General features: G+C 38.6%; 1 pseudogene; it reads left to right on the top strand.

Annotated features, from left to right (window-relative positions):
• LOC149239343 (uncharacterized) lies at positions 1–27,853 on the top strand (annotated as a pseudogene).
• Positions 27,854–27,906: the final 53 nt, after the last annotated feature.

Raw genomic sequence — 27,906 nt, 5'->3', positions numbered from 1 at the left:
ATGGCTATGATATCCATGCTTAGTGTAGCTTCCACTTCGTCTCTCGTTGTAGCAAAAAAATATGTGTTGCGACTCTCTCTAATCACTCATGTTGTCTCGTAGAGCCTTTAATTGCAGTCTCGAGTACCCATTTGTTTTGCGAGAAAGGGGTTAGATCTAGGGTCTTGCTTCAGAGGAGGAAGATTGGCAGTACACGAGTTGTGAGCATGGTTGATGTAGTGGAAGTCTGTGTTAAGGCTACTGCAGGTGCACCTAATAGGCTTGGGGACTGTAAATAATTTTTCATGTCATGTTCCCTTGTTTTAGCAGAACTATTCAATCTTGCATTTCTTGTTTTCTTCGGTTTTTATTTCATATTTATTTGTCAAACAATTTCTGGTGTATTGATGCATTTTTGGCATTTTAATGTATGATGTAAAGCTTAATGTATTGAACACATCTTTGCACAGGTCCCTTGGGGACTCTAAATAATTTTTCTATCATTTTCCCCTTTTTTAGCAGAACGATTCAATGTTGCATTTCCTATCTTTTATTTCATCTTTATTTGTCAAACAATTTGTCATCTATAAGTGCATTTCAAGCATTTTAATGTATGAAGTAAAGCTTAATGTATTGAACACATCTTTGAGTAGGTCCCTTCAGCTAGAGGGTTTTGCTTACTCTCGAGGAAAAATAGGTCCCATGCAACATGAAGTTCATTGATACCAGTAACAAACCTGACTGGTAACTTTCTGGTTCTGAGGCCCATATATTAACTTTTTTTTAATTGTAGGCCATTTCTTTATGACTATGGTTAAAACTGATTACGAGTGTGAGACTGTGCCTATGTTTATGTGGGAAATTAGGGAAATCTAAGTTGAAGATGTTGGTGCACAGGTTTTTGCATATGAACCCTCAAGGAAAAGTTCTTGTCATCAAGATTGATTATAAGTGGATTCCAGACTTCGATGTTATAACCTATATATTGGAGGAAAAGTATCTAGAACCACCTTTGGCAAACCCACCTGAGAAGGAAACTGTGTATGTATTCTCAACTCTTTTCAACGTTACATTTTTCCATAATCTATAAGTTAATGCTAGAATTATGGATCTATTGCTTCAGAAGTGAAACTGATGCCACAAACCAATCAGAAAATGACCCAAAAAATCTATGTACTACTTGTTGCTCCGTAAAACAACCCAAAAATATATATCCATACATCGAAATACGGTTCCAGATTCCATAGCTGTAGATAGAGTATTATTGTGGGTAAGATCACTACAACATGATAAATATAACAACCAAGAAATGAAGCAAGTTCACTTTAATGATTTTGCTACACAAGGTTTACTAGGGAGGGCCAAAAACTAAGTCCTTTCATATAACTCATGTATTAATTTCTCCCAATCTTGCTAAAAGTGCAACTCCTCCGTCTGTTTTTGCACTTGCTACTGTTGTTCTCATTGGCTACTCCTTTGGGATACTTGCAGGTTAGAAAATGTATCGTCATCTTTGATAGATTGATTAATTGTACCCAACTGCTCCTTGAACTCTGAGTCTACAATTTGTCTATTTTCTTTACTTTATTCCTCATCTATGATAGACTGATTAACTTCTCCTAACAACTCCTTCAACTTTGAGTCTGAAATTTGTCTATTTTTTTTTTACTTTATCCATCATCTATGATACAATGATTAATTGCTACAAACTACTCCTTGAATTTTGGGTTGGCAATTTGTCAATATTTTGTGGCAGCATAACGAACTCTTCATGCCACTCGAAGCTCGATATTGATATGATATATGGATTTAATTCGCTCTGCCATTCTATTTATCCAACTTTTACCAACACAGATGTTCATGATGCTCACTGCCCATCTTTATAAACTATCTATTCGTTGTTGCATGAATTAATACCATTAAGATTTCCTCACCTTTCTTGCTTTCGCAATTCCTTTCCACATAATTTTTTTGTTCAGAGGCAAGCATAGAGTGTGAGAAACTCTTCGTCTATTATTATTCAATAGCCATTTCAAATCTTAACAACGGCCTCTATTATTCCTTAATAACCATTTCAAATTTTAACTGTTGGATGGTAAGGATAGCTACTTCCAAACAAAGACTTGTTTTTCTCCATAGCATTCATTTAGGAGGCCTAAAATTTGAGTCCTTGCATATACACACTTGTGTATTAATGTCTCCTTAATTTCCTGAAAATATTTCTACTTTGTTTGGATTTGTAACTACTATTGTTGTTCCCACCATATGTTATTTTTGGATATTTGTAGCCTGGAAGATGCATCTTCCTATATGATAGATTTAGTAATTGCTGCAAATGTCTCCTTAAAATTCTTGATTCAGAAATTTGTCATCATGTTTTTCCTTCATTGTGGTCAAAGGATTTATCCTTGAGTATACCCATACTGTTTATGTTACTTGAAGGTATAGATCTTATGATATATCTCTAATTCAATATTCTATTAAATTTCTTTCAACATAAGTTACGAGAACATGCAGCAGAGTGGGAGTGTCATCTACCAAAAAACCTCATAAGTAGAGTTTCATAGGAGCCTCTATTTTATATTTATGTGTATATTTATATTGTATTTCATTTCCATTCAAAAGAGGCATGTAGAATGTTAAACTAGCTACCCCAAGTCAACCACCTTGAAGCCATCATTTGTATGCATAATACCACAATACATAAGACCGAACAGTTTTCCTTTGCTGAATTTTTCTACTCCTATATTGATACAAAATCTTTTTACATAGAGGCAATGGCCTTGAGAAGTCTAGCCCAGAGAGATGGCATACTCACATTACATAGCTGAACACTGACCAAAAAGACTTGTTGTCGATTGACCAGAAGAGCTTCTAGGACCAGGACCATGACAAGTGCACAAAAACATAATACACCATTGTCAAAACTATAGACTGACCAGGACCATGATAAGTGCATAGAAACAGAATACACTATTGTCAAAATTGTAGACTGACCAAAACGAAATGTCTGGGCTCATACATATAAATAGGGAGCACTTCCCAGTTCAAAGCTGTAATCTAATCCACTTAGCAACTGTAACCATAACTTTGAGCAACAGGGAAATAAAAACTAGAGAACGCAGACCTGTTTAAGCTTCATTAGTGGTGGAAGCCGACTCTTCAATGATACTGCACCCATAATTGTAGGGGTCATCATCCTCATAGGGATGTCCCTCTTTCCCTGAAGAACCGCGACCAGTAGGGACACTCGAACCAACTTAAGTTTGCATTTCCTGGGTAGCAGTATCACCGGGAGCCTTATTCTACTTGTTGCAAAACTAAGAAGTGCCAGGCGAATGTTCTACCCTCGTCTCCATAGTCACTCCTGGAGTTGCAGCCACCATACCAGTAGTGCCCTCACTAAGCTCAATGGTAGTTGAAGCTATGAAGGAGTAATTACTGAGAGTACAGGGGAATTGAAAACAAGCAGTGTGGGAGTGAGAATTGTGAGAACTCGTCGCTGAGTTATGTTGCCCCTAACCTCATCCACGACTGCTCCTGGTAACGAGATAGAGATTAGAGAAAAAGCCCGAGGAGTAAGACGAGGAGTCTGAGGTAGAGGAGGGGGACTGGCGGATAACTCGCCCATGGGAGCTTCCCCTCTTGCAGCCAATTCTTTGGTGCAATTTAGGTATGATGAAAGGAGCAGGAAGAGCTAAATAGGCAGCAGAACTCTGAAGGAAAGGGGAGATAGAAAGGGGCCTAGCTTCAGCATGCAGAGGAGCACTGAGAACGATAGAGGATGAGCAAAACTTGAAATTGCAGGAAGGACTTTGTCAAACATGAAATCCCGACTGTGAATCAACTCCGCAATGCTAAGCACAACGATTCCCTGGTCTGGTCTGAGAGCAGGGCTCTGCGGCAATGGGGGATCAATACACTCACAGGGGAGGAGGATTGAGGAATTGGAGGGCCGCCATAACAGAATAAAAAGAAGGTTGGTATGGAGGGACGAACTGTGTTATAGAAGCATTGAACATGTTTGCAGAGAACATAAAGGCTGGCGACACGCGAGGCCAGATGGCGATGGTAATAAGCCACACGCCAACCCACCAAGCCACCCTTGTACAGAGCTATGTACTACCCACCCGCATCCAGGACACAATATATAAGACCAAACAATTATACACCACTAAAATTTAAATTTGCCAATATATATGGCATACATATTTACAAATGCATTCCTCATATTATTCTAACAATTTAAAAAATCTATCAGCCTATCTTTGCACCTTCTGCGGCAATTGCTAATAGACCAAATTGGTGATACTCCACACTACCAACACTCCAGGGGAATGAAAACCACCAACCTTTTTGAATGAAGATTCATTCTGCTCAACCTCTCCTCATTGAACTCATTTTCTCATGCTTCCCAACTCATTATTGTAATAAGTAATGGCATTTGTGGGAGAGTTCCCTCTGTGATTTACTTCAATAGCTAGAGTACCATCTAGTTGAGTAGTTCGCTGGGAAGGAGGACATTTATTATGTTTTGAACCAACTTGCCTCTTCTCCATTTGATGTTTTCCAGTTCAATCAACACTTTATCTCATGTCATATGGCTAGGTGGAAGACTTCAATTCTCTCTCCCCTATCTCCTCATTTAGCGAAAATCCCATATGATTGTTGAGTATTAATGTTGATTGAGATTCTGTAAGTTTTAGTCAAAGACTTTGTCAACTCTTCTAATAAGAGTTTTCAAATACTTCGCATCCCACTCCAAAGAAAAATAGGTTATGTGCTTTCATTTTAAAAGGGTTTGAAACTTACCTAGTATTTTCACTAGTATTCACGACGTTTTTGGGCTTTGATTGGGAACAGACACTGCTACCAACCAAAAATAGAGATGGTATCATCATTAAAATTTATGTTTATATTAAAGAGTATATTGATTTTGTTTTTGAGTTGTTTTTATATTGAGAGTTTAATAAGTTTGCAGAATTTTATTTTTATTTCAATTATTAATTATTATAAAGATGGTACAGGTTTTTATTATAAAAAAATAAAATGACTCTACTATTGCATTTTCATGTGCTTCGGGGAATCAGGAAAGGCAAGGAAAGCAATAATGAAGAAATAATAAGAGTGCACACATTTCTATTTCAGGTACGCACTACATTTATTTTATTTATTTCAGTAAGTAGCTCTCTTGGAAATGGTTGAACAATGGTATAAAACTTGCCTTACACGAATTTATTGTTTTATACTTAACAGAAAGAAGGATCGGTGGTTTGGTGTGCCTCCAGGAAACGATTAACCGCCTAGAAAAAATCTAGTGATAGAGACTTTTCTGCAACTTTAGCTTGTTATGAGTTGATAATAATAGTTCATTACCCGAATTACATTCATTGGATATGAAGCTTCATCGGGAACTATATCACCACCAATTTGGATACCAATTGCAGCAATTCTTAGGCTGCAACAGGAGATGGAGCCAACTTGAATTGTGAAAGCCAATAGTGGAGAAGATAACTATGTAGGTCACCAATAGATTGAGAATTGGTCTATATCATGTTGCCAGGACCTGTGTCAATTTTTCATCTTTTGTAAAACCTTCATGAAGACAGAATTTCTGATCAATTGTAAATTCAAATTCATATACATTATTACAATTCTTTTCTATCAAGGAAGCCAATTCCAATTATACAAGGGTATTGAAATTGTTGTTTAACAACTAGATATGAATTTAATTTACACCATTTAATGTGATTGAAGCTTTCAATTTATATATTAGAGAGTAAACCCTCCTGTAGGATGGAGAAATTTAGAACATTTCTTTTTTGACTCATAATATGTTTTAAAATGAAGTTCCAACTGAGGATCTTGCATGTTCAAATGACGTGAATGCATTTTCAGAAAATATAAGTGTGTTGCCTTATTATTTTCAATGTTGCTTTCGAGAATTTTTTTTTTCATTTAGATTTAAAATTACTTTGCTATTAGCGTTAAAAATAATGGATTTATTTATTTTTTATTATGTTGGTATCCATAAAAAACAAAGATTTAAGGTAATTAAAATAAGAATTTGGGAACTTTGAATGTGAAACTACTTTGAAAGAACATTCAATTTTTTTATTTTTTATTTTTTAAATATTCTTTTATATTGTCTCTAGAGAGACAATAGTTTGAGTTATGGACATAAACTCTCTATAGAGACAATATGTTTTTAATCTTAGCTATTATCTCTAAAAAGACAAAATCTAATTGTCTCTAAAGATACAAAAATGAAAGTGTCTCTACAAAGACAAATGAAATTGTCTCTAGAGAGACAAATGAAATTATCTCTTAATAGACAATAATTCTTGTCTTTATACAGACAATAATAATATGTGTTCTATATTGTCTTTATAGAGACAAATTTTTGAGACATTATATTTTGAAACGCCCTCTTAAAGAAAATACACAAGTTTATTTCTGTCTTAAGTTAAGACAATTGACTCAAATATTGTCTTAAAACCCCCCTACATGTAGTAGTGGTTCCTTCAACACATAGCCATGGGACAGTTAAAAACGATAGGTATTCAGGTGAAGAATCTCTACAAGTTGAAGGTAGAAGATTGTGTTGCCTTGATCATGAAAGAAGATAAGTTGTAGAGGTGAGACATATGTGAGTTGTGTCACAGGCGATTGGGACACCTGCATCATCGTGCTTTGAACATCATGCAACAAAGTTCTACTAGTCTTCCCAAAGGTACACTAGAGCAGGCTGGCACATGTATAGTGTGTACTTTGGAAAAATTCACCAAAGCTTCCTTTCACGACAAAGACATTCGAGCATAAGAGATCCTATATCGATTCCATTAAGATTCATGTGGACCATTGTTAAATTGGCAACTAGGGCCAAACTCCATGTGGGTCGGCTTATTTCTAGCAGTTGATATTTTTATTGGAACCCTCTTGTCGATAGGTGTAGGATTGATCCAAAGATCATCCGACTCCGATAAGTATTTATGGAGATATGAATTTATTTTGTTTATGTAATTATTATCAAGCCGACCAGCTCTTATGTAGGCTCTAGAAGCCCAAACATCATGTCTATTCATCATCTACACGTTAGTATAAATAGAAGAGGATTTGAAGTCATTTGGCAACTCACTCTCTCGTGATCTCTCTTCATCCTGTTTTGGGTTTTGATGGAGAAGAGATCTAAATGGAGTGCCCTAATATCTACAATGCCCTAATGAAGATGAAATGTTGGACATCTAGATGCAGTCACAGAGGATCCTTATACGATGTATAAAGGTTATTGTAATAAGCGCTAGCTGTAGTGATAAAAATGAGGCATAACCGCAGTTGAAATGGAGCCATCCTATACGCAGACAAATTGTGCAACCGGTTTTACGCAGTCATGTTTTCGCAAAGGATAAAACGCAAAGGTTATACGCACTCTTGTTCACAGAAAGGATACACGCAGTCCTGTACACCTCTTATATGCAGTCAAATGGATTAGAAGTATCCTCGGGAGGGTCTAAGGTACAGTATCCCTGTAGCAGACAACAGTATAACTTGGCATAGGAGTATATTACAATGAGAAGACCAGATCTATCATTCTCCGCATACTTGTAACTTGATGATCTCATTATAGTATACTTCAACGTCCTTCATTCATGTTTCAACCACACATATTTGGTGATCACTGTCTTAGTTCGAATACCCTCGTGGAAGGATACAACAGTGAATGATGTTGGTGATACAGCTGTGAAGTTGCAACGACGATGGTTTCAGTATCAAGTAAGATTGTTGAAGGCTGTTGTAGTAATGACAATGATAGTTACATTCTCAGCATAATGGAAGAAGTTGTATCAAGAATGATCAGTGATAAAGTCATGATCTAAGTTCTTGTAAGATCCCGATCTTCTTAAAGATTCAAAAATCACCGTTATGGTAATTTCTTAGGGAAGTCATGATGCAGAAATAATGTTATCAATGATGACAGTAGTACTGAAGACATTAGTGTTATAGTAGGACAGCATGATGATGAATGAGATCATGAGCTTTGATAGCATGATGATGATGGACATGAGCAACGTGATTAGTGCAGTATGGTGCAATATGAGTGGTACAACAAGAGAACCAGATGCAGCACGATGATAGGTGAAGGAGTCACCTTGGAGAATCAGTTGAAGCAGGATGTCTTCACCTGATCTCATTGTTATAAAAGATGATCTATGCTTAGATCTAGACAAGTCAAAGTGTTGACTTTTGTTGTAGTTGTACTCTCTCTCTCTCTCTTTCTTTCTTTGCTGAACTTTGAATATAAAAGAAGATTTGATCAAAGGGTTTCCTCACACATTGTGGGGTTTGTCCCTGACTTGTGCCATGTCTTGTGTCCCCTTGTCTTGGCTTGTCTTCTGCATATTATATTTATGTTCTATCTGCAGTTTATCGTAATGCTGATGTGATTTCTAACTATGAAAATTTAAATAAATTGCTCTAGCATAGAACATACCTAAAATTAACATGGTATCAAAGTTGAGGTTAAGACAATGCCCAAGCAAGAGTGAAAGAGCAATCACCAAATACAGTTGGGACAAGACAAAAGGATCATTGGGTTCCTCATAATTCACCTAGGGTGAATTTGAAGCAGAGAATGTTATTAGAATGGCGCAGCAAAACTTTTGATGGCATCACTTCATTGGGAAGTTCAGATCTAATGGTAGGAAGGAAAGGTAGATGTCTTGGTTATGAGTTCGGCCCTGATGCGAAGGAGTGCCCGAATGACAGAGATGCGGGTAATCAAAGACAATGGTCGACTCTTCCACGAAAGCAAGGAACCCCAAAATCTCTTTTATGTACCTGATTGAACCTGATCTCCATCTCGCAAATGGAAGTCAAAGGTTACATGGTGGCACTTATTGATGGAAAGGTACATGTTTGAAAATAGATTTTTTAAAGATGTTTTTGAGTTCAGGGTTGTATCAAGTTGCAGGAAGTCCACTGGGGATCATGTCCATTGACTCAGCACCGAAGGTCTATGAGACAGATGGTGACTAGGATGCCTGAATTCAAAAAGAAGCATGAAGGTACATGTCCGAAATGTACCGAAGGAAAATATTATAAGGGGACCATTCCCCTCATGCAGCAGGTTCACAGGTTTGGAACAACCCGAGGAGTTTGAGAATCATGATCAAGGAATCTCCTTTATACAGGTGGATGAAAGCCCTCTATGGCTTCAAGAAAAACACCTCGGGCATAGTATGAGAGTATTGATAGCTGTCTAATGCAGCTGAGATTCACTAGGAGTGAAACCGATCTAAACCATTACTCGAAGGTTGTGGATGATAAACTTCTCGTACCAGCACCCATGTCTGGCAGGTGAAAACCCTCTCATTTATAGGAGACAGAGGGATTTGGATTCGGAATGTGGGAAGATAAGCTGCAAGCTTGTGACTACCTCGAGGATCTTAACTTTCAGAAGTTATATGGTAATGATGGCGGACCAGATTTGGGAAATTCCTTTGAGTTTCATAAACTCATTCGCATTGATGTTCTTGGAGAACCTCTGTTTGAACATATGTGTTGTAGTTAGCATGGTGATCTCATATTTGGTTGAGCCTCACTGGATTGGTACCAAGAATCTTCTGAGATATATTCAGGGGCACAATCTCTCATGGATTGAGATACACTACCGAAAATATGAAACCACATGATTATTCGAATGATGAGTGGGCAGGCAATGTGGAGGATCACTAGAGCACTTTTCAGTGTTGGTTCTCTTTGGATTTTGATTCAATGCAGGAAGGAGAAGTTGGTCACTATAAGCACCGCCAAGACTGAATACATGGCTACGAGTATGATCTTGTATGAAGCTGCATGGTTGCGGAATTTCTTAGCTGTTTTCGATTATTGAGGAATCCTGTATTCGACAATTTCTCCAGCGGACAGACATCAGATACCACCTTATCTGGGATATGGAAATTCGATGAGCAAGGTGGCTCCATCGTACTCAGATGATATACAGGTCGCTAAAGCCCCGGGAGAAAGATCAAATTTGTGATTTTCCCGAATGACTTGGAGTCATCAAGAGACCTTTGTAAAAGGGTCCTGCATGTTGCATACATTGAGCTCTGGGAGCTCTGGGGGGCTTGCAGAATCTACTGGAGCAACATACGACCACAGGGTGACTCACCCTCCCCTGGTGGTGCGCATTGGAACAAGATGATTTGCTCTCTTGCAAGACAAGATGATTCGCTCTCTTGTGGAACAGGATGATTTGCTCTCCTGTGTAGCAGGATTGATGTGTTCTCTTGTGAGGCCTGGATTGATGTGTTCTCCATGGCGGCCTGGATTGATGTGTTCTCCATGGCGATTGTAGCAGGATTGATGTGTTCTCCCGTGAGGACAAGATTGATTAAGTTCTGATATCGAGGCATCCTACCCATGCAGTCTGGGACTCATGGGAAGTACCTCTCATTTGATCAATGAGCAGGGAAATGAAGTTAGGGACCATAGTAGTACCGATGGATGCATCATTGTATCTACCATACTCCCTACGCTAGGATGACCTCCATTGATCTGGGATCAATGGTACTGGTCTGGGACTAGTGGTAGGAGTTGTACATACTATGACACTGACTTCGGGTTGGTTGAGACTGGTCTAGAACCAGTGGTACATACTCTGAGACTGACTTCATGTCAGTGCAGTACTAGTCTGGGACCAGTGAGAGTCGTACATACTATGACGCTGACTTTGGGTCAGTTGAGACTGGTCTGGGATCAGTGGTACGCACTCTGAGACTAACTTCGGGTTAGTGGAGAATGGTATGAGACATTCTCGATCAATTTTTCTTCTTCATAGCCCAGCAGAGCTGAGTAGAGCAGAGAAGAGCCAACAGAGCTAAGCAAAGCAGAGCAGATCCAGCAGAGCAGAGCAGAGCCAACAGAGCTGAGCAAAGCAGATTAGAGCTAGTAGAGCCAAGAGAGCTGAGTAGAGAATAGCTAGTAGAGCCAGCAGAGTTGAGTACAGCAAAGCAAAGCCAACAGAGCTGAGCAGAGTAGAGCAGAGCCAACAGAGATGAGCAAAGATGGGCAGAGCAGTGCAGGGCACTGATGGCAGAGATAGTACAGTCGTACATATGGATCAGCGGATGGAGTTCTCCCTAGTTGAGAGGGAGTGTTAAATTGGAAACTAGGGCCAAACTCCATGTGGGTCGGCTTATTTCTGGCAGCTGATATTTTTTTTGGAACCCTCTCGTCGAGAGGTGTAGGATTGATCCAAATATCATCCGACTCCGATAAGTATTTATGGAGATATGAATTTATTTTGTTTATGTAATTATTATCAAGCCGACCAGCTCTTATGTAGGCTCTAGAAGCCCAAACGTTGTGTCTATTCATCATCTACACGTTAGTATAAATAGAAGAGGATTTGAAGTCATTTGGCAACTCACTCTCTCGTGATCTCTCTTCATCCTGTTTTGGGTTTTGATGGAGAAGAGATCTAAAAGGAGTGCCCTAATATCTACGTTGCCCTAATGAAGATGAAATGCTAGACATCTAGACGCAGTCACAGAGGATCCTTATACGATGTATAAAGGTGATCGTAATAAGCCCTAGCTGCAGTGATAAAAAGGAGGCACAACCGCAGTTGAAATGGAGCCATCCTATACGCAGTCCTGTTTTCGCAAAGGATAAAACGCAAAGGTTATACGCACTCTTGTTCACGGAAAGGATACACGCAGTCCTGATTCACGTAAAGGATAAACACAGTTCTGTTCACGCAAAGGATACATGCAGTCCTGTTCACACAAAGGATTCACGCAATGGATAAAATGCAAATCTTATACGCACTCATGTTCACACAAAGGATACACGCAATCTTGATTCACGCAATGGATAAAATGCAAATCTTATACGCACTCCTGTTCACACAAAGGATACACGCAATCTTGATTCACTCAAAGGATAAACACAGTTCTGTTCATGCAAAGGATACACGCAGTCCTGTACACCTGTTATATGCAGTCAAATGGATTAGAAGTATCCTCGGGAGGGTCTAAGGTACAGTATCCCTGTAGCAGACAACAGTATAACTTGGCATAGGAGTATATTACAATGAGAAGACCAGATCTGTCATTCTCAGCATACTTGTAACTTGATGATCTCATAACAGTATACCTCAACGTCCTTCATTCATGCTTCAACCACACATATTTGGTGATCACTGTCTCAGTTCGGATACCCTCGTGGAAAGATACAACAGTGAATGATCTTGGTGATACAACTGTGAAGTTGTAACGGCGATGGTTTCAGTATCAAGTAAGATTGTTGAAGGCTGTTGTAGTAATGACAATGATAGTTACATTCTCAGCATAATGGAAGAAGTTGTATCAAGAATGATCAGTGATAAAGTCATGATCTAAGTTCTTGTAAGATCCTGATCTTCTTAAAGATTCAGAGATCACCTTTATGGTAATTTCTAAGGGAAGTCATGATGCAGCAATAATGTTATCAATGATGACAGTAGTACTGAAGACATTAGTGTTATAGTAGGACAACATGATGATGAATGAGATCATGAGCTTTGATAGCATTATGATGATGGACATGAGCAACGTGATTAGTGTAGTATGGTTCAGTATGAGAGGTACAGCAAGAGAACCAAATGCAGCACGATGATAGGTGAAGGAGTCACCTTGGAGAATCAGTTGAAGCAGAATGTATTCAACCGATCTCATTGTTATAAAAGATGATCTATGCTTAGATCTAGACAAGTCAAAGTGTTGACTTCTGTTCTAGTTGTACTCTCACTCTCTCTCTCTCTATCTCTCTCTCTCTCTCTCTCTGCTGAACTATGAAGATAAGAGAAGATTTGATCAAAGCGTTTCCCCACACATTGTGGTGTTTGTCCCTGGCTTGTGCCATATTTTGTGTCCCCTTGTCTTGGCTTGTCTTCTGCATATTATATTTATGTTCTATCTGCAGTTTATCGTAATGCTGATGTGATTGCTAACTGTGAAAATTTAAAAAAATTGCTCTAGCATAGAACATACCTAAAATTAACAACCATCCTCAATAGAATCCATGGCCAAACATGGGTATTATGTTATATTTGTTGACTATTTTACTTGTAAATGATGGATCTTTTTCATGCAGAAGAAAGATCAAACTTTTGCAAAGTTTTCTGAATTTAAAGCATTGGTCAAGAAAGATATTGATAGAAAGGTTAAAGTTCTCAGGAGTGATAATGGTGGAGAGTATGTGTCAAATGAGTTAAAAAAAATTAGTAGAGGGGATTAAACGATATTTGATAGCACCGCATAACCCACAACATAATGGGGTGGATGAAAGGAAGAATAAAAGCATTGTAGGGGCAGCATGAGCTACGTTGCATGAACACTGCCTACCACTACACTTATGGGCTGAGGCATGCAACACAACTATTTATTTACAGAATTGAAGCCCTCCTCAGATTCTTGGATGATTACACTAGAGGAGGATTTCTCAAGAAAGAGACCAGATGTGGGCCACTTCGGGATTTTTGGTTGGTCGGTATATTTCCATGTGGCCAAAGATGCACAGAAGAAGCTTGACTCAACCACAGAGTTGGGGATATTTATGGGTAACACTGATACACCTTACAACTATCGAGTGTGATTTTAAAACAGCAGGATGATAGTGCTCCGCAAGGATGTAAAATTTGATGAAGAGAAGTCTACGTGATGTTCCCTTTATAGGGATATTTAGCTATATGAAGTTGATGAGATTTTAGCTCATAAGGAGGAGCCTCATATTGATGTGGAGTAGCCACATGCAGAGGATCCAGCAATGGAGACATCCACTTAGGAAAAGTCTTCCATAGATGGGAGAAAGTGCACTAGAGAGGCTCACAGGTTATTGCAGAATGTGAGAGAGAATGTGGGAGCACCTACATCACATCGTAGGTAGAGGAGGTCATCTAAGAGGTACACCGGATACATGGCTCTTATGAGCAGATGTGTTAAGATATAGCCATTTTCCTCTTAGGAGGTAGTGCAACACCCGATTTGGGTTGATGTTATGGTGGAGGAGTATGACTCCATTGTTCATAATAGTGTTTGGGATGTGGTCCCAAGATTGACAGACAAGTCATTGGTGAGTTCTTGATGGATTTACAAGATAAAGAAAATAGTGGATGGTAGTGTGGAGAAACATAAGGCTAGGTTTGTGTCCCATGTCTTTTATTATGTAGAGGGGATTGACTATGATGAGACATTTGCTCTGGTTGAAATGTACTCATCAATCATATCCGTTTTGGCACTATCAATGTAGATAGGTTGGAAGATACACTAGATGGTTGTAAAAACAACCTTCCTTAATGGAAATATTGACAAAGAGTTGTTTATTGAGTATCCTGAAGTTTTTGAGATGTTTGACCATGAGTCGCATGTGTGCCGACTCAAGCGAGTGTTGTATGAGCTAAAGCAAGCACCCCGTTCTTGGTACACTACGATATATAGCACTTCACCAGTTTGGGCTTCACCAAAAGTGCAACAGATGCAAACCTATACCATATTGTGGTGGAAGGTAAATTGTTGATTATTTTTCTATATGTCGATGATTTGATTATGAGAGGTGATGATAGGTTGATCAAGTCTTGAAAATAAGATATTTGAAGAGATTTCAAAATGAAGGACTTAGGGCTCATGCACTACTTTCTGGGCATGGAAGTATGGAAAGGTAATGGGGAACTTTTTGTCTCTTAGGGAAAGTATGCCAACGAGATACCGAAAAGGTTCCACATGGAGAGTAGTAAACCCGTGGAGACTCCTCTAGTAGGTAACTGGAGGAAGGAGGTTCCTACTTTAGGTGATGTAGTGCAATCTAGTGTTTATAAGTAGATTGTGAGTTTTCTTATGTATTTGGTGAACAAAAGACTGAACATGTGGTATGCAGTTAAATAGCTTAGTCAAGAAATGGTTAGGACTACCAAGATATATTGGAAGGTGGCCAAGAATGTGTTGACATACCTCAGAGGCACTACTCAGTATTGATTGTGGTACATATGAACAGAAGGAGTGAAGCTTCAAAATTTCATCGATGCAGATTGGGCATGGAGTCCATCTGACAAGAAGATCACATGAGCATGGATCTTCAGTATTGGGTGAGCAGTTTTTTCTTGGTACATCAGGAAACAAAGATCAGCTGCACTGAGTTCCGCAGAGGAAGAGTAAATAGTTGTTGGTCAAGTAGCTTCTAAGGTCATCTCAAGGAGGAAGATTCTATTTGGTTTATTTAGTGAGTAGATGGATACATCTATGATTTAATTTGACAATCAAAGTTGTATCAAACTCTCTAAACATCGAGTTTTTCATGATTGGTCCAAGCATATTGATATCTAGTATCATCATCTTTGAGATTGTGCACTGAGGTGGATTATGTTCTTGGAGTACATTCCCACAGAGGAGAAGGATGTTGACATTATAACAAAGGAATTGTCAAGATGAAATTTTGAGTTTCACAGAGACAAGATCGAGGTAGCTGATAATCCCTTTCTTATTGAGAGGGAGTGTTAAAAATAGCAACAAGAAATTCTAATTTAATTTGTCCTTGAATTAAATTTTGAATTAAAATTAAATTCTATTCTCATAGAAACATGTAAATAGTTAATTAAGTTAAATTGATTTAATTGACATAGGAATTTCAAGTTGGAATTCTTTGTGGACTCATGTAAGTGTGATCCATAAATTTTAGGGGTCCAGGTTTAGTTCTTTGGATTTGTAATTAGATAACTCAGTTCAACTGATTTATAGCGAGTTAAACTAGTTCTAACTATTTGAGGAACTAGTAGAGGTTTAGTAGTATTTAGTGCACAAATGCATCCTCAGTGCCACACAAATTAACTGAAGATTCATTCACAAATAATTTGTGCATGTCAATTCAGAGGAAGTCCTAGTTGACGCTAGAGTGCAGACACAGTGTCCTATCAGTTGTATGATTTTTCGAGTTGTAGAGAACTTGCATGCTATCAGTTATGGACCTAAGTTTGGATTGCATATTCTTGGAAGAAGCATTTCCCAATTAAATATGGATTGATCCTCTTAGGAGATGGGCAAGGAAATAGGGGCTTGGCAGGCAACAGAATTGGCTAGAGCAAGCTTGTGAAGCAGAGAGTTGATCATACTTGTGCAGGGACTGTTCAAGTGAGAACAAGCGTTGTATTTTCTTCTTGGATTTCTAATTAATGGAATATATACAGCAGGGGTTTTTAGGAGTTTCTTTCGAGAGATAAATATTATTTTATGTGTGATTGATATTCTTCCTCTAGCTAATTATTGTTTTCATTGATCATTATTGTTTTATGTTGTTGAAAGTAAAGTACGTTCATGTCTTTTGTTTTTGAAAATTACATAAATTGTTAAATCTAAAAATAATCTACATAATATATATCGAAAAATATTTATAGATTTTATACCAATAATATTATAATTAATATAATATTACAGATAATAATATGATTGTTATATTACTTTTTCATTAAAATAAATAACATTATATATATATATATATATAAAACCACTTAAATAATAATAAATTATAACATTAATATCATCTCCATAATATGATATTATCACTGTAACAACACAATCATATGGATAGAGATTTTAATGGAACAACCATATCAGATTAAGTTTCTAATATGACTTCTTATTAATTGCATAAGATTTCCTCAAATACTCATATAATATGATTATCATATTAGAATAAATTCATTTTCTTTAACCTTTAAGCTTTTTATGAATTCAAAACATGATAATATTATTGTTTATTACACAATAAAAATTAATATAAAATTAATATTATTATCTATATTATCATAATTATTATAATGGTGAATTATTATAATATTTAAATACTATTTGGCAATTTTAATGCAAAAGAGAAAGTTAAATAATCTTGACCTTATATTCCTCATGGATCGATTGACAAATTGTCCAGGAGCTAGATATGAGAAGCGGGGAACTCCACCATAGCTATAACCTCCTCTTACATGAAAACAATCATTTTTTATTGGTATATCATGATTATCGTTTGAACATTTCTCCATAACAGAGTCGATGTATGACAATAAATAATTATTTCCACGGTAGAAATAATGGACCAAGTTGAGGGGCTTAATTGGAACGAAATAACTCTCATAATAATTTCAGGAATCTCTAATTTTTCTTCTAAGACACTAAGGACAGAAAACAATCAAAGTGACCCACAACCACCAAGTCAAATGGACGCTCCAACTAAATGAAATTTCAAATAAACGAGTCACCTTCGGAATATTTTTACATTGGAAATCACATTACCATGTTTATTACTTTAAGGTTTGATTTTTTTCTAATTATGGTTTAACTTAGGAATATCTTTAAAGGATCTACCCACCACTTTATCTAGTTGGGACTACCCCAAAAGTCTAGAGGATATTTGACCAAGTGGCTTCCCAATTAACAAAGTACTTAGCAACACGAACTATAACAATTGAGCTATCCCTTGGGCTAAATTTCTCTACCAATTATTTTTATAAAACTTTTAAATATTCTAATACATCCTCATTAAAATGATTTCCTTTACAACAAGCATAATAATAATAATAATAATAATAATAATATTATTATTATTAAAAATTAAGATAACATATAAATAATATAATTATAACAATAATAATAATAACAACATATTTATTCTTATAATTATGAGATTATATTGTTATGAACATAGATATTTCTTAATCCCGAATCCATTAAGTGTCAAGAGGGATTAAAACTCTTAATGTCCAAAAGAATTTTTGAATACAAACCTTGAAATAATGTTTGCACCTTCAAACCTATAGATACTTCATAGCTTAACATGAATTTACATAGTTTTATATATATATATATATATATATATATATATATATGCCAACTCCTTACTTATCATATAAATAATTCCACATTTCCTTCAATTTGACTACATATCAATAAAATGTTTTACTCAATCTAATGATTCAAATATCTTTTCCATGGTGAACATTTGTTACATTAATATGCTTTCTTCTAAGAATTATAGTTTTGAATAAAAAATTTCCTCATATTGATAAGTATAAAGTATATGTCCATGAAATAAGATTTATCTCCCTTTCTATATATAATTCACATTGTAATATCCTTATGTGGATGTAATGAATTATTTAAGATGACATTGTTTCAATGGCCATAGCAGGAAAAGTCTATGGAAATACATGGATATGTTATGTAAGTTAAATAATTAGAATAAATAGATAAGAAGAAGGTGTTGGAAATACTTAAGTATGAAACACCTGGAAATGAGAGCCTTTCCAAAACAAAAGAATATAATGTCATAGGTAAATGAGATTGGATAATTCTGTGCTGATAAGAACTCTAGATAAAATTCTAGATAAACTTAATGGATAGGAGAGAAATATCCATTAAGTTTCTTAGATAGAAAAATATGCTAAGATTAAAAAAGCCTAAAAGAACCATGGGAGAGAAAGATAGGCTTTTATGGAAAATCTTAGGCAGGTTGATAAAAAGTTCCAGAAAAGCTAACATAAATTTTACCATGAAAGAAAAATATTAAATACCTACTAAAGATACCAAAAAGGGGTGGTTGATACTAAGAAAGAGCATCTAATATTGGGAGTGAATTGGAGGATTGAAATTCAAGGTTCGCTAGTGAAAATGTGCGAGATTTCCAAGTGAAATGTTATCAATAATTTTAGTCGGATTACTTTCATTATGTGATTTTAATTCCATTTTATTTCTTTCAATTAATTTATGCTTAACATTTTATAGGATTACAGAATTAGACTTAGGTAGAAGTTGTACACTATAATAATTAACAGTGACAAACTACTTGCCATAACATCAAAACTAATGTAGGGATTTGGGAAGATTGACGTTGCTAGTTCATGTGATTTCATGAATTATTTCATGGTGGATCTAACTACACAAAATATAAATCATTCTTTATATTACAATAAACTAGTAGTAGGGATTTTAGTTACTAATAATGAAATCAGAATAAGAATTTGAGTGATAATATTGTGTGCCAAGTATGGTACATAATTTTGACCAAGTTTCATTATTTGTTGGTTATAGAGCATAAGATTGCACAATTATTGAAAAGGAACTGTTGGGTAATGGGGATATTTGAAAAGATAGGTGTTATAGACATTTTTGTGCCTTGCATCACTGGGCATGAAATGTCAATAATCAAGGGATCCAAAGTCCCTAAACATGTTGTTCCTACCCCTAGAGGAACAAGGCCAAGTAACCACAGCAATTCACAAAAGTTCTCCACCTGAAAACACTCAAAAACAAGGCAATTCTGGATCATGTCAACTGCTCCACTGAGCATCTGCGCTAAATTTCAACTGCTCCACTGTCTACCTGCGTTGAATGTCAACTGCAAAGAAGGCTACCTGCGCTGAGCGAGTTTGGACAAGTGGCAGAGTCATTCCTCAAGGTGTCAATGCCCAGGAAGCTTCCAAAATGACACTTGGATAAGGGAATTCGACTGGTGATGATTAAGAGGTTCCAAATCTCCAAGTGGGAGCAAGAACCTCCAAGTGGACTCAAGAACTGAAGTGGGAGAGGACACTAGTCAGTCTCAGACCAGTCTCAAGCTGACTCATCCTCTCTCCATTATCCCTACATATAGATCTCTCTCCATGAGGTCAAGGGAGGCTGGAATTTGGTATTTGCAAAGAATTGATGTTGGTTTGTGGCTAGAAACATTGGTTGTGTTATGCTTTGAAAGGAGCTGAAGAAGGAATTCCATTCTGCTGGGAAGGAGATGCTGGGTTGGAGCCCTATGGGTTGTATCTCTTCCTGAATCCTGTTACTTTCAATAAAGCTATCTTGATTCTTTCCTATATGCTGGTGTATTTTGTATGATTGCATTAGTATATTTGATTTACTTCTAATCCTGAATCATTTATGAACATGTATATTTGCCTTTGTATTGTGTTCTTCTCTTGTTGCAAGTATCTGTTCTCTTCTCACAGGTAGCTGTTCTCTTGTGATCTCGTGGGATTCAAGTAGATGTTCTCTTGATCAAGCGAGGAGGCGAGTAGCTGTGGACACACAAAGAGAAGAGGATCTAGATCGGGGGACAACTGGAAGACAATGGTAAGTCTGCCAATCTCCCCTCTCTCACATTTCATAAAGGAAGGAATCATAATAGCTGTATTCGTTTGTTGCTAAGGCGTTGTCACACCTTAGGTGGATAGGATCGTCCTAAATAGGCATTTTTCCCCACAACAAATTGGCGACTCCGCTGGGGAAGAACTTGTTTATTCATTTCATTTGTGTTTCCGTCATTTGTTTACTTCATAGACTTGACAGCAATTCTTGAATTGCATCTTTCCCGGATGCAAAGTAAAAGTTGCTGCTTTGATCCAGTATGTTGGACTTGTCTATGATCTAAACTAGATACACAAATGATTTGATTGATCCTTGTGATAGTCTTTAGTACCCTATCAAAGCATCCCTCTGTTTATACCCTGCTTGTGTTTCTGATTTGGCCTGAAACAGTTGATTTTTGAGCATTTTGTGACCCAGAAACCAAGGGAAACGAGAGTTTCTCTCTTCAACGCAGGCACTGTGAAGGCAGTTTGCATTTCAACGCATGTCCCGAAGGGGCTACCTGCGCTGAATGTCAAACTGACAGTGTTGGACCTGCGCTGAACCAGTGTGGCCTTGTGCAGCTGGGGTTCTTTGTCCTTTGTTGCCCTGTTTTGATCTCTGTTTTTGCAGCCTTTAACTAGCATAGGTACTAGCCTGATAACCCTTTTCTTTGCCTGAATTCCGCCCCAATTTTTGTACAAAAATATTGGGAATGTTTTTATGTGCTTGTGGCGTCATTTACAGTCTTCCTTTGCATAAGTAAAGTAGTCTTTCTGTAGCCTTTGATTCAGATCTGATTGAAAGTGATCTTAGAAGAGAGTTCATTGGTTGTTTGTTCAGAATGATTATAGTTTTACTTTTTCTTATTGGTTTGAATTTGTTCTTTTCAAAGTATCAAAACGAGTCTTTATTTCGCAAATCGCAAAGTGATTGTAATCTCTTCTACCCTTGTTGATTTCAAAGAAAGTGAACTTGTTTATTTTGATCATTGTAAAAGCAAATTCAAAGTTGTGCAAAAAGCTTTCTTTGTAGGCATTTATACTAAGAAAGTGAAAACAAACACCTGCATTGTGCATTTTTCATTTGATAGTTTGCATGTTGGATTTAGGGAAAGTGCATTAGAGTGTGCTGATTGCTCTTTAAGAAAAGATAGTCGCTCTCTTTTCCCTTAGTAGCTAGGATTTTCAAAGTTGAAAGATTGTAAAGCTTGCTTATCATCTTAGACTGCATTTAGGAATTTGTATCATACATCTCGTGGTGAACTTTAAGGCAAACTTTAAAAAGATCAACCTAAAATAAACTGAATGAACCTAACAACGCTTTGTAACATAACGCACAACATAGAGGTCTAGGCTAGAGACGTGTTCCGGCGTCGTTAAACATAGTGACTGTCGATCTCGAAGAAGGTGGGTGATTCCTCCTGAGAGTCGGTGGCGCTAATACGGATTGTGCTCCCACGTACCGTCACGTATATATTGGAAGACCCCTATAGGCATATATCTTTTATCCTTAGGAAGCCGTGTCAGCCGCCCTACTGATCGCAATGCAGTGAACACAGCATTCATGAAGATCGACCACCCATACCGTAAAACGTATTCTGTGGTTTTGCGAAAAGTTTGGCACACCCTCTGGCTAGATCTCCAGAGCAGTTCCTTTTGGCCTTTTTCAGACTCTATAACAGACAAAGTCCATCCGAGCATTTGTCACTTCAGGCTCGTTAAAACATCGAAGGAGACTAGAGTCATCTTTAGCTTTTTCTCGACTTTTTAAAACTGAAAAAGCAAGTTGTGTCTAAAAAGCGTCATTAACAATTTATTTTAAACGGAACAATCACCCTTTAATCCTGCGTTGATCTTTAGGTTGAAAAGATGGAGCACACCAACCAAGGAGTTCCCTTGGGTGGAAATCCTAGTCCCTTCTCCTCTTGGGGAGATGTTGGTGCGCCCCACATGGCCACATTGTCGCTTCCAGGACTGACAATTGGCCTACCAGTTTGGCTCTTTTAAACCAATGTCGTTCAGAATACCACCACTCCTGAACAGTCGAGTCAACAGTTAGATCAGACAAGAGTTGCCTCCCAGCCTTCCCCTTCATCTTCCTCCCCTCCTTCCTCTTCGCTTGACGGAACTGGTCGATCAAAAAATCGGGTTCCTAAGGAGAAGAAGGAGAAGAAGAAGAAAGAAAAGAAGAAGAAGGAGCCTAAGGCGACTGGGGGCAAACAAGTGTCATCTAACAAAAATCCACACACCGCACTCGTAAGGCCTAAATCGCCATGCGTCATATGCATGGGAGACCACTTCCATAGAGATTGTCCCTGTATCCCACGGATACTAAGAGACTGGTCCCCCCGTTTGCGCAATTCGGGAGCATTGACCTCTGATAGCCATGTCGATTGCTCACCGTCAACTAGTGGGAGTGAAGCTCTAGGACAGAATGGGAGAGTTAAATTTCCCTGTAGACTGTGTGAAGGCGATCACGCAATCCACCGTTGTCCCTTCCTAGACGAGGAAAAAAGAGTTCTGGAAGATCGCCCGATTTTACGAGCGAATCTTCCTCCTGGATATCAAAGACTCCTGCCAAGTCCCTCACTAGTTGAGAATCCGTCTGAGCCACTTAGATGGTCAGCCGAAGCACCTGTCGTTGAAGAAGAACCGTCTGGATCCTTGCCTGACGAAAGTCAAAAGGTTGATACGGCAGTTGACCCGGTTTTGCCTTCAGAGGCTCCACCTTCAAATGACACCATCACAGAGGAGAATACAAACGACACTGTCCAAGTTCTCTTCATCAACACTGACTCTGATGATCAAGGGGGCAATGCCACCATTCCTTTGTCGCAGGAAGGAAGTTCATCAGAGCGTTATCCGACCGTATATTCGGTCCCACCACCAAGCAACCTGGTTGTATCCTTTGATTGGAACCAACTAGGCAGACCCCGGTTGCCAGCCAGTGTGCCATTCAGAATTATTTGTCAAATATACAGAATGGTAATGGCTGGCACTATCATTGATGAGGGGGCATCTGTGAGTATCCTTTCCTCTATTGCTTGGAAAGCGCTTGGTTCGCCAGCGCTTTTACCTGAGATGAGAAGTCTATCAGGTTTTGATAAAGGAACCAGTCGACCTTTAGGGATCCTCCCCAATGTGCCTATAACATTGAAAGGGAAGACCGTTCAAATGAACGTGATGGTCGTTCAAGGACCCTTGGATTATAACCTACTCCTTGGACGAGACTATATATATTGCATGGGAGCTGTAGTCTCCTCACTCTTTAGAGTAATATGTTTTCCACATGAAGGAAGAATGGTCAAGCTCGTGGACCAACTTTCGTTTCCCGGATCACACATCACAAATAGTCATGTGCCATCCCTAAATGGTCTATTCATGCAAGAAGTGTCTCAACCCACGGTCCGTCCTCCTGATGAGCACGAGTAATCCGGGAGGATATGACTGGAACCCAGGGGGCATGCATCCTGGCCTGCTTCGGCAGGGAAACTTTGGGTATAGGGTAGGTTTCCGCGGGAGAATATGACTAGTCCGTACCCCGTCCGTGGATGGAAGAGGGGTTGTTCTAGAATAGGATTCTTTTGTCAAAGTTACGTGTTTGACACCAGTCATTCACCCTTGTCTATTTTGGTAGACATTGCTGAGGAAGTGTTTTGTTTGAAAGATTAACGAGACAATCTTTGGGTAACCTGAAAGAGGTAAGCCTCTCTCGATTAAAACAAATGTTTTGGCGGAGGGTAAGAAGAGGTAACCTTGAAACTCTGTTTTATACCTGGGGGCATGCAAACCTTTTGGAGTGTAAGCAAAGAGTGGCTATTTATCTGTGTTTTAGGTTATCCGTTTCCTAACTTGTATAAAGAAAGGATGGGGAGCAAAGCTTAGTGAGATGAAGCTCCATAAAAAATATAATCTTGATGAGACACTCTTATCAAAAGACTAGGTAAATCGAGAAATTTTAGCATAAAGTTCATGCTCGTTAAAAAATAAACGCAAGATCCGAGCAGTTTTAATGCGGTCTTCATGCTCATTAAAAAATAAATATAAGCAGTGAGCAATGTTTCCTCCAGAGTTTAAGCTCATTTTTATCTAAAAAATGAACCTATCCCGGTAAATAACCACTGTGATCATAAATTTATCAGCCATAAAAACCTTGGTCGTGTTTGCACCTGCCACCTCCATCTTTCATTTGGCTGATCGTTCACCCCCATATGATTGTTTACCCATTTTGAGGAACAGCTGCGAAGAGTGATTTCACCTAGCCGTCCTTGTGACACTGCCGTGATTGGAAAATTCCAACCTGTACCTGGAATCAGTTGCTATCCCTGTTTATCACTCGTTCCTCAAAAGACGAGTCTTCTTTAAGCTATTTTCAACTGACTCGTAAAATATGAAAAGATTGCCGAGTTTTGGCCTTCCAGCTCGTTAAAAGGACAGGAAGAGCTATCCCTCCTCTAGATTTTAATCTTTTTGGACCTGAGGGATTATTGCACAAAAAGGTCAAGCGCTTGTTTTATTCAGCTCGTTAAAGTTATCGAAAACTCATCCCTTCTGTATTGTTTTATACTTCTTTGGACTTAAGGGATTAGATGACGAAAAAGGAATTTTGGAGTTAACTTTATGTACCTTTTCAGACTCTCTAAAAATGAAAAGGACCGAGTTATCCTTGTCGTTAGACTCGTTAAAATTATTAAATAGCGACAAACTTGTCTTTAGACGAGAATGAGTTTCACTATCCCTAGGCTCGTTAAAACATAGCGATGGGCTTGCCCGAAGGGCAGGTTATAGAACAAGCATATGTTATCCTCCTCAAGCTTGACAAAAATAAAGAGGTACTGGTCAGCAATGACTGGGGAAAAATTGGGAAAAATCAAGAAAACTTTGATGGTAGCAGGTCGCTCTTGAACATGACACTTTTCCTCCGTATCACATTCGGGTTGGGTTGTTTCATTCACCGGTCACATCACCATGGTCTTACCATACCATCCATATTTGGGGTAATGCTACCGATCCATCGCATCAGTGTCGCCATATGTTCAAGAGAAGTCGTTCAGAAAGAGTCAACCGGGTCCCATCCACTGCCATACATTATCCTTCATCCATTTATGACCGCCACCCTGAATCATATGTCACAGATTGTTTTCACCTCCATTAAAATCATTAGCTCCGTTCCGTGTCACTGATGTGGGATTTGTTAAGGCCCTCCTTTGACGGATCGCTCCTTGTCGACATCAGCTCATTATCCAAGGAGTCGATCTAGGAACAACCCCTTCAGTACTTTGAAGCTTGCATGCCTCAATGGCAAGTTTCTCACTTCCGGCGATAGGTATACATCAATGACCTTCGACCAGAAGATTTTGCGTGGTGTTCGACGCCAAGTCCTTTATTCACACCACGTGAATTGTACTGCAGTACCTTGAGGGTCATTATCATTATCGGTGATTCCTCTCGTGCTTGTTAACGGTTTACATCATTGACCGGTAATCAAGCGATGTCTTTCCATGTTCGACTTCAGCACAATTCTCACATGGATCGACTTGTACTTAGAGTGAAGATCGAATGAGTTTGAAGACCCCGGATCTAGTTTCATCCATCCGGGCTATGATATATATATTCAGGAAAAATAAAGACATTTGACATGTACATCATTGCAGCAGATGATCATCCTACTCAAAGGATGATAATTTCACTAAAATTATCAGTCTACCATCAGACGATCGTCTGTTCTATGTACAAAAATGAATTTATAAAGCTGAGGATGGGAATGCCCGCCTTAGCTAGATCATGAAAGCAGTATGAATCATAATGTAATGTATTGTATTTTATTACAGATCTCCTCCCAGCAGATGGATGAACTTCGGACCCTCCTCGATAAAGAATTTCACCCGATAAACGGCCTCATACTTTAGGGGGCAACTGTTATAGACATTTTTGTGGATTGCATCACTGCGCATGAAATGTCAATAATCAAGGGATCCAAAGTCCCTAAACATGTTGTTCCTACCCCTAGAGGAACAAGGCCAAGTAACCACAACAATTCACAGAAGTTCTCCACCTAAAAACACTCAAAAACAAGGCAATTCTGGATCATGTCAACTGCTCCACTAAGCATCTGCGCTGAATGTCAACTGCTCCACTGTCTACCTGCATCGAATGTCAACTGCAAAGAAGGCTACCTGCGCTGAGCGAGTTTGGACAAGTGGCAGAGTCATTCCTCAAGGTGTCAATGCCCAGGAAGCTTCCAAAATGACACTTGGATCAGGGAATTCGACTGGTGATGATTAAGAGGTTCCAAATCTCCAAGTGGGAGCAAGAACCTCCAAGTGGATTCAAGAACTGAAGTGGGAGAGGACACTAGTCAGTCTCAGACCAGTCTCAAGCTGACTCATCCTCTCTCCATTATCCCTACATATAGATCTCTCTCCATGAGGTCAAGGGAGGCTGGAATTTGGTATTTGAAAAGAATTGTTGTTTGTTTGTGGCTAGAAACATTGGGTGTGTTATGCTTTGAAAGGAGCTGAAGAAGGAATTCCATTCTGCTGGGAAGGAGATGCTGGGTTGGAGCCCTATGGGTTGTATCTCTTCTTGAATCCTGTTACTTTCAATAAAGCTATCTTGATTCTTTCCTATATGCTGGTGTATTTTGTATGATTGCATTAGTATATTTGATTTACTTCTAATCCTGAATCATTTATGAATATGTATATTTGCCTTTGTATTGTGTTCTTCTCTTGTTGCAAGTAGCTATTCTCTTGTCACAGGTAGCTGTTCTCTTGTGATCTCGTGGGATTCAAGTAGCTGTTCTCTTGATCAAGCGAGGAGGCAAGTAGCTGTGGACACACAAAGAGAAGAGGATCTAGATCGAGGGACAACCGGAAGACAACGGTAAGTCTGCCAATCTCCCCTCTCTCACATTTCATAAAGGAAGGAATCATAATAGCTGTATTCGTTTGTTGCTAAGGCGTTGTCACACCTTAGGTGGATAGGATCGTCCTAAATAGGCATTTTTCCCCACAACAATAGGAGACCTTGAGCTCTGGGCTTTGCCCTCTGCGTTCTAGGGTTTGTACATTTGCAGCGACGATAGGCTTTGCAAAGTTTCAGAATACCTGCAATCTCTGACGGATTCAGGCCCATTCATACACCGGACAGAGGGTGCACGACCTCATGGAGCCCCTGCCGGGGGAGGGCGACGTACCTCCCCCACAAACAGAAAATGAACAATTTCGGAATGAGGAAGGAAAGGGAACTGTAAATCAGAATGAAAACAATGAAGATCTGAAAAGCCAACAGACGAAACAAGATGAAAAGCCACCAGAGGTACGCTTTGCTACATGAAAACCAGTGGCCTCTGTATGCCCAAGGGTGGAACTACCAGGCCATCAAATTAATGTAAAGATACAGTTCATGAAAGATCATGCTCTGATAGGGAAATTCATCGGTCTATGGCCAACTGAAAAAGCATTAAGGAGCTGGATAAATGCGAAATGGCATCCAAAGGGACATATAACCCTGCAGCTGGGACCGAAAGGGTTCTTCACTGCTACCTTCAACTGCTTGGAGGACAGAAATAGGGTTTTAGACGGTGGGCCTTACTTCTTCAATGGAGTCGGTTTGTTTCTCAGAGGATGGGTGGAACACTTCAAACCAGACAATGAGGACCTCAGCTGGGCTCCGGTGTGGATTCGTTTATACTTGTTGCCGGTGGAATATTGGGAGGAATACTCCCTATAGGCGATAGGAAGCACTTTGGGTGAGTTTTTCAAAATTGCAGAGGAAACGAAAAC

The sequence above is a fragment of the Pinus tabuliformis genome, chromosome 8 (genome assembly GCF_031772625.1).
Source record: "Pinus tabuliformis cultivar Carrire ecotype Pingquan chromosome 8, CPIR1, whole genome shotgun sequence".
Classification (NCBI taxonomy): domain Eukaryota; kingdom Viridiplantae; phylum Streptophyta; class Pinopsida; order Pinales; family Pinaceae; genus Pinus; species Pinus tabuliformis.
The sequence above is the reverse complement of the archived record's forward strand: the minus strand, read 5'-3'. Positions and strand labels throughout refer to the sequence as shown.